Here is an 8,528-nt window from a genome sequence, read left to right as displayed (position 1 = left end):
GCAAAACAATTATTTCAGTGACTGTTTTTTCAATTTTTCCAACGATGATATATAACTAAAATTGTATGCATAGGAAGGAAATTAATTAATTACATGTAAAGATACCCAGGTTTAATTAAGAATTAAGGTTTAATTCTAGCATAAAGTCCTCATTGAGAAAGTCTACAATAGCTTACCACAGTGTTTGGCACAATGTAAGTACTTCCTAAACATCTGCTGAATGAATGAATGACATCTGGATACTCAGATATCTTGTTTTATTTATTCTCACCTAGATGTGTGGGGTCGTGTAGGAGATATGTCTTTAGATCCCCAGGAGCCTCTTCTCTAGAGGATACAGAGATAGATGATTTCCTTACATCCATCCCAAGGATCGTTGAATTGTCACTGCAGCTGGGTTGCCCATTATTTTACTTGCCTTCCTTGTTTTCATTGGCAAACGAAAGTAGAGAATTGAGATCTTATTCAGTAAATAAGAGCAAAGTGAAAATGATCAAAGTAGATACCAGATTTGATAAACCCTATTTTTTTAGGGGTTGGCCAAAGTTCACTGAAAATGTTAATGATTTCCTGAGCACCTACTATATTTTTGGTAGACGCTTCGTTAGGTCCTGAAGATATAGGAGGGAATGAAGATGCACACAATTCTTGAGTTCATAGTGAAACAACGTTAACGTCATTATTTCAGGTCCTCTCCCTGCATTGTGCCCAAAGCAGGAGTTCTCAACCTTGACAGCACATTGCTACCACCACGTGGGCTTAAAAAAATAGTGATAACCTGGGTCTTTCCTCAAAAGACTTCGATTTAATTGGTGGGGGGTGTAGCCTGGGAATTGAGATTTTTTGTAAAGCTCTCTGGGTGGTTGTAAGATGCAGCCTAAGTTGGAAACTTAACCTATGGGAACATAATCTTCGAGCGAGTGCAAAGCTCAGGAGCTTTTGGTATTGATGATGGATCGCATATTGGGGACGAAAAGAGAACCTTTAAATCATCTGTCTCACATCCTCATTTTACTCTTTATTCCTCAGAATATAAACTCACACTGAAGAGTCAACGAGCTGTCCAGGTCAAAGGGCCAGTTCATGATTCAGATAAGACTTGACCCCAGCTTTCTGACTCTAACATGACCTTTTTGCTACTCTAAGCTGCCTCCAGGAAATGGAAGATACAATTATCTTCAAGAGACAACCAGCACCCACCATAGTCATAATATTTTAAAGCAATAATTGAATTTGGACCAATTTTAATCCCATGTACTCAAAATTTTCTGCTAATCAAATGTGAGCACTATAGATTCATTTTGTTCGAGTGCAACTTCTTTTTTGAAAAATATACATTATATACATATATATGTGAATGCTTATATATGTAGTGTGTGTGTGTGTGTGTGTGTGTGTGTGTATAATGAGGTAGAGTTCAGTTTCCCAGGAGCCCTCACCACATTCTTACAAATTCAAAAATCAATATACGTATGTTAAACTCCACACATAACTAGGAAGGACATTTTGCTTTTAAACTTGAACTACTCAAGAGCAGAAATGGTAGTGGGAGGAGAAATAAGAGTGCATTGTGCTCCCACATTCTCTGTCCCCACCCACCCTATTACGTGACATTCCATTCAGTTTAACATTTTACATACAGGTAAAAGTTGCCAGTCTGTCCCCATGAGAAAAGTTGACTTTGAAAAATAACTACTATTAAAGAAAAAGTTACTTCTTTTAGCTACCCCCACCCCCATTTTTAGATTCTTCTCATAGATCAAGAGAATTCAGGAGCCGTACATTATCTAGTCCATTCTTCTTTGTCCATATAAGATCATGTGGTGAAAATGTGCCTTTCCATTTTTTAAGGCATCAAAATAAAACTAATGTCCATATACTTCCTTCGAGACATGTTTCAGTGTTTGAGAGCCTACACAGTTGGGAAATTCTGTTTTATTTTGATCCCAAATCCCTCACGCTGTAGTTTAATCCCATTTTCTCTTGTTCCCTGTGGAGAGAAAGAACAGCTGGTCTCCATTCTCTCTAAACCCAATCCCTTCAAGTCCTTAAAGACACCTACCTCCCAGCCTTCTCTTTTCTGGAATAAATAATAACAGTCCCCATCAGGAAAATATCTCCCTTGGATCGTGCATATTCACTTCCAGCCGTATCACGTATCACGTATCACGTATTCATGCTCATCACATAATGTTCATAAGTAAAACAAGCCAAGGCCAAGAGCAAAAACAAGCAAATGCATCATTGTTTTCATGAATGAAGTTTCAGATCCAATAATAGATGCTGAATACATAGTTGTGAATGGTAACCTTCCAATAATTATGTGCCAAAATTATCATAATTTCTTTTAGAAAGTATTGGCAATCTGTTGCTTTTGGAGAGGGGAATTAAAAATTCAGTGATTAGGTTTCAATTTCCTTTATGCAAGTTCTCCCCATGCCCTGCAATGGAATATTCCATTCAGCATTCCACAGCAGGAGCCACCATTGCTTTGACAAAAATAGATACAGTATTGGAACATTCAGTCAATGGAGTAATCCAATTGTCTGAACATTCTTTTCTGCTTTATCATTTACATTTTAATAAATCCCAGAATATGTCAAGCTGTATCGAGTTGTACCAAGTGTAGCTAATAGCATGCAGTTACCAGATGCAGAGGAAATCATTCAGGCAAATCCTGCAATGCATCACATTTGGTTTGTATATATTTTTAGGTTTCTACATTTTAAACAGGGGTACTCTTAAAAAATGGCTATTTAGCAAAATCTTTGCTATTATCAACATTCTGTTAGTATATTCAGTTTTCATAAAGGAAGCGGTGGGGAGGGGGTACTGTATTTAATTGATCTAGGAATGCTGACATCTGCTAACCCCAAGGATGACACTGTATAGCTAGTAAAATGTGGAATGTTAAATTGTCATCTTATGCCTATTTCTTTGCCAGTTTGTTGTCTCTCCATTCAGGAGGCTTAGATGGTCACATTTTAAAGTCATTTGACATTCCATGATGCCAAGATTCCAGGCAAATCAGTCCTGAAAAAGACTGTGTGTGTGTGTGTGTGTGTGTGTGTGTGTGTGTGTGATTATTATTAACCTATTTGCATAACTTACTTCCTGCATAGATTGACCACCTACTGTTGTAACATTTGAGAGATTTGTTGTCCTGGTTTGACAGAGCCCACTGAATTTTCACAGTGTGACAGACATGTAATGATGGAGTGAGTCTCAGCATGTTGGGGGTCCCTAAGTGGTAGGTATGTGCCTGGAGAGGAAGATTTTTCAAGGACAGGACTATTCAGATTAGTCTCTACTAGTAAAAATCAAACAGAACATGAGGCTTAAACTTAGCTCTGCTTATATCCTTTATACCTAATTACCAAATTATTTGTTAGCCCATAAGAAAATTCTCACTTTAGACTTCTCCCCAAAGACCAGGGTTATTTCTTGACATCAGGTATGTCTGATTAGTGTTAAACTTGTAAATAGACTGAAGGACTAAGAAGAATCATTTGGTTTTTGCTCTTGCTTAGAGCAGTGTAAATGTTTACCATGGAGTTTGTGGGTAGCATACCACTATCACTACGTAGGGTCAAGTACTGTGCTAAGGAAAGTGATGTCATAGCTTATAGTAGTGGGATGGAGAAAACCAAAATGCACTGGCATTGTAGTGCACAAGTGAGGTCATCAGCATTTCTTGATTCCTAGAGTTTTCTCTTACTCTGCCCATAGTATGATACCTGGTAGATTTAATGGAAAATTATGACCTAGCCCATAGTAGAATGATCACAATATATTGAAGACCTCTAGAGAAGGACCCTTTACAACTTCCCCATTCACTTAGAATATGATCAAACACTTGCTCTCATAAAGTCCTGCCATGATTACAGAATAATTCTTTATAGTTTTGATGGCACTCAATGAACTTGAATTAATCAACTAATAATCTCAATCAACATCAGGGAGAATTTTAGGAGGAATGTCAGATGGTGAAGGTCCAAAGACATAGTTGAAAGTTTAATTTTTGTGAATCAAACGTTCTGTGTTCTAGATCTAACACTACTGATAATTATTTCCTTGAAAATTTCTGGAGTTGAGTTAGTTCTTCTGTAAAATGAGGAACATGGTAGTCAATGTGTTGTTACTTCACGAAGATACGGAAATAACGATAAAATGTTTCAGGAAGCCTCTTACTGCTTTTAATATTTTCTCCTTTTCTTTAACTTTGGACATTTCAATTGTAATGTGTCTTGATGTGATTATCTTTAGGTTCATCTTATTTGGAACTCTCTGTGCTTCCTGAATCTGGATGTCTGTTTACTTCTCCAGTTTAGGGAAGTTTTCAGCCATTATTTCTTCAACAAGATTTCTCTCCCTTTCTCTCTCTCTTCTCCTTCTGGGATTCCAGTAATGCAAATATTACTTCATTTTATGTTGTCCCATAAACCCCTTAAGCTATCTTCACTTTTTAACTTTTTGTTTTCTTTTTGCTCTTCTGATTGGGTGAGTTCCGCTGCCTTGTCTTCTAGTTGACTGATCCTTTATTGTGATATGTCTAGTCTGGTTTTGAACTCCTCTAGTGTATTTTTCAGTTTAGTTATTGCCTCTTTCAGCTCTGTGACCTCTGTTTGGTACTCTTTTCTATTTTCCATGTCTCTCTTGAAGTTCTCACTGTGTTCATCCACTTTTCTCCCCAGTTTGATAAGCATTTTTATGACCATTACTTATAATTCTTTATCAGGTAAATTACTTATCTCCATTTTATTAATTTTTCCTGAGGTTTTATCTTGTTCTTTCATTTGGAACATATTCCTCTGTTTCTTCATTTTTCTTGGCATTCTGTGTTCGTTTCTATACAGATGAAACAACCACCTCTCCCAGTCTTGGAGGAGTGGCCTTGTATAGGAGATGAACCTTGTTGTTCAACCCTGCCCCAGTTCTATCGTCTCTCAAATCCTTGTGCTTGTCCAAGCAGCCTATTATACTTTTAATAGTTCCCAGTAGTTGAGGATGTGCCAAGACCTGTCAGTGTCCCTAAGGGGAGGATCTCGGCACCCAGATCTGGCTGGAAGCCAAACCCTCATACATCAGCTTTTAAAAGTATGCAAATATATACAGTCCTGTCAGACCACAAGTGTAATTCCTACTGACCAGTCCTTTGGTGGTGTCTCCTGGGTGACAGTCACAAAAATTGGGGCTACAGACAAGTTTACAGGTGTATCTTGGTGATATTATGGGTTTGGTTCCAGACCATTCACAATAAAGGGGGTCATGTGATTTTTTTTTTTTTTTTTGGTTTCTCAGAGCATATAAAAGTTGTGTTTGCACTATGCTATAGTCTATTAAATGTTCCATAGCATTATGTCTACAAAGAAATATATATATATATATATACCTACCTTAATTAAAAGATGATGCTGTTGGGAAAATGGCACTGATAAACTTGCTCACCTCAGTGTTGCCACAAACCTTCAATTTGTAAAAAAACATAGTATCTATGAAGTGCAATAAAACAAGGTATGCCTGTGTAAGCTCTTTTCTGGGAGACGCAAGTGAGCTAGACCAAGGCAGAGAGGGAGAGCACCAAGATGATGTGCTCAGCCTGTGTTCCTTGAGATCCTTCAGAACAGCTTTGTGTCCATCAGAAATGTGCCAAACATGAAGTCTGCCCCTCAGGCAAAAGCTCAAAGACAAGCAAAGAGGCCTCCTTCACAGAAAGACTTGGAGGTGCACCTCAGTCTGCTGTCTTCACAGTGCCCTGGGCATGGCAGCCTGCCAAGAACCATCTCTCCAATCGCCACAGTCCTGTGAGACCCAGGAACACAAGTCCCACTGGCCACCAGAGCCTGGTGATCAAGATTACATATCATTGCCTTAACTACCCAAGTAAATAAGAGCAGGGAAGCAGATGTTATAAAAAATTAATATAATTTTACAGAATGCACTTTTATTATTTTTTTATTTTTCCCCAAAATCTATTTTATTGAAGTATAGTTGATTTACAGTGTTGTGTTAATTTCTACTGTACAGCAAAGTGATTCAGTTATATATATATATCCATTCTTTTTCATATTCTTTTCTATTATGGTTTATCACAGGATATTGAATATAGTTCCCTGTGCTATACAGTAGGACCTTGTTGTTTATCCACCCTATATATAATAGTTTGCATCTGCTAACCCCAAACTCCCAATGCATCCCCCCCACCCCCTTGGCAACCACAAGTCTCTTCTCTATGTCTGTGAGTCTGTTTCTGTTTCATAGAAACAGAGCCACATATAAGTGATATCAGATGGTATTTGTCTTTCTCTTTTTGACTTACTTCACTTAATATGATAATCTCTAGGTCAACCCATGTTGCTGCAAATGGCATTATTTCAACAGAATGCACTTTTGATGTTTGCTTCAGCCAAATTTCCTTTTGGAGTCTAAATCCACAGACTTTCAATGACAAAGAAGCCATAAAGGCCACCTAGTTTATCTTTTGTCTGAATTTCCCCTGCTAGCCTATAATGGACCACTTCACTAATCAGCAATTCCATCTTTGGACAACTCAGATAGTTTAAAAACTTTTCTCTCATATCCAATCATAAGAGGCACTTCCATCGTTCCTGCTTTTACCCTTGGATCATACAGTGTAAGTCTCATCTCTTCTACTTATCAGTCCTACATGTATTTAGAAGAAGAAACCATGTTCCTTTCAGAGTCTGCTTTTCCCTAGGCTACACACACCTCGCACCTCCAAGCACTCCTCCTACGGCATTATTTCAAATACCTTGATTATTCTTGTTAGTCTCCACACTTCAATTTGTCTGTCTGCCTTTTTTAATGTGCTCCTCAGAATTGAATGCAATTTTCTAGATGTGGACTGACAAATGGAGAGCAGAAGGTGATGATCACTTTAAAAAATGCTTCCTAAGTACTGGATTTCTATGTATAAAACCTCATATTAATCTTCTTGGCAACCAATTAGCAGTGTTGACCCATATCGTCTTACTGTCTATTAAAATACTTAAGTCTATTTTGTACGTGCTACTGTCAAACACCATTTCCTTCATCTTTAGATTCAGCCCATTATCCTGTCTCCCAATATCTTTTTTGATCCTAATTAAGATATCTGATATATTAAATATTTCAGAATCATCTTATTCACATATTTGACTCAAACTTTCCCAAAAGAGATCATAAAGCCTTGTCAAGTGACTTGTTGAAGTTAGAATCCCGCATGTCATTCACTAAAACTATCCATCTAATAACTGTCAAAGAAAGAGGTGAAGCTAATCTGGAATTTTTGTTGTTGTCATTTGGTTCAGTTTAGTCTCATACTTATATTAGTTTTTTTCTTATTAATGACTCATGCTGGGGACCAGCCATCTAGATGAATGATAGATGGGAAGGGAAAGTTCATTTGGGATCAATAGTTTGCTTTAGGTAATCAAAAGAAGGAACATTTCATTTGTGAAGAATTGAGATCACTCCTGCATATGTTGATGTTTTAACTAACTGGATTTTCCTCTTTCCTGTTCTCTTTGGGTTGGTAAACAACGGTCTTTGAAAGAGGAGATCTAGGGTAAAGGGAGTTGGAAAACTTTTGGCCACTGTATATAAGAATATTAATATGTCCATACATCTTTGCACCTATCTATGCCACATAATGAAGTAAAAGTAAATATGATTAAAAAAACAAACAGAACCTTTGGTTCTTCACTGTAGTAATAATTCTTTGTAGAGGAGAGGGAGTTATATAAGGTGAGTATGGTCTGGCATCTATTCAAGGGGTTTAGTTACCAAAGTGCCAGAAGATACTCATAATAAGGTATTTCAACTCAATTCAAATTGTTAAAATGAATTGAAATTCATGATAAAACAGCTTCACAATCTGGCCCCAGAGGACAGAATTTATAGCAAGGCTCCAGTGTACTGTGCTATCTGATGGTAATGTTATCCAGAAACGTTGAAAGTCCTCCTTTTATTCTTTCTCTTTTTCCTCCTGTGCTGAGACTTGGCAATTATTTCTCTGTACCTCATTTTCTCTTGCTCTTTCCTTTCTTTCCTTCCTTTCTTCCTTCTTTCCTCCCTTCCTCCCTTCCCTCCTTCCTTCCTTCTTACTCCCTTCTGTATTTCCTCCCTCCCTCCCTCCCTCCCTTTCTCCTCTCCCTCTTTCTTTCCTTGCTTTTTTGTTGGTATTCCTTCTCTCTGTCTCTCTCTCCTTTTATTTTACTGATTTTCTTTCCACTAAATATGAACTACTTCAGAGCCATTGCTTGAGTTTGGTGTCTGCACATGGCTTTCTCATGCTGCTACTGTCCTCTCAAGACTTCATCTTTGAATAAACCAATGTTAAAATTTTATCTGAGGATAAAACCACATGTAGTTATCAGGGTTCTGAACTCTCCTTGAAAGGAAAAGAAAAGAAAAAAAAAAAGAGAGAAAAAAGAAAAGAAAGGCGCCCTCCCTGGATCGTTTCTGTGCTTTTTCCCCAAGTTACTTCCTCGCTTTATTCTATAGCTCTCTGATTTCTTGGACAGGGG

Source organism: Globicephala melas, chromosome 8, assembly GCF_963455315.2.
Source record: "Globicephala melas chromosome 8, mGloMel1.2, whole genome shotgun sequence".
In the NCBI taxonomy this organism is placed as follows: domain Eukaryota; kingdom Metazoa; phylum Chordata; class Mammalia; order Artiodactyla; family Delphinidae; genus Globicephala; species Globicephala melas.
This window is presented reverse-complemented; position numbering follows the sequence as displayed.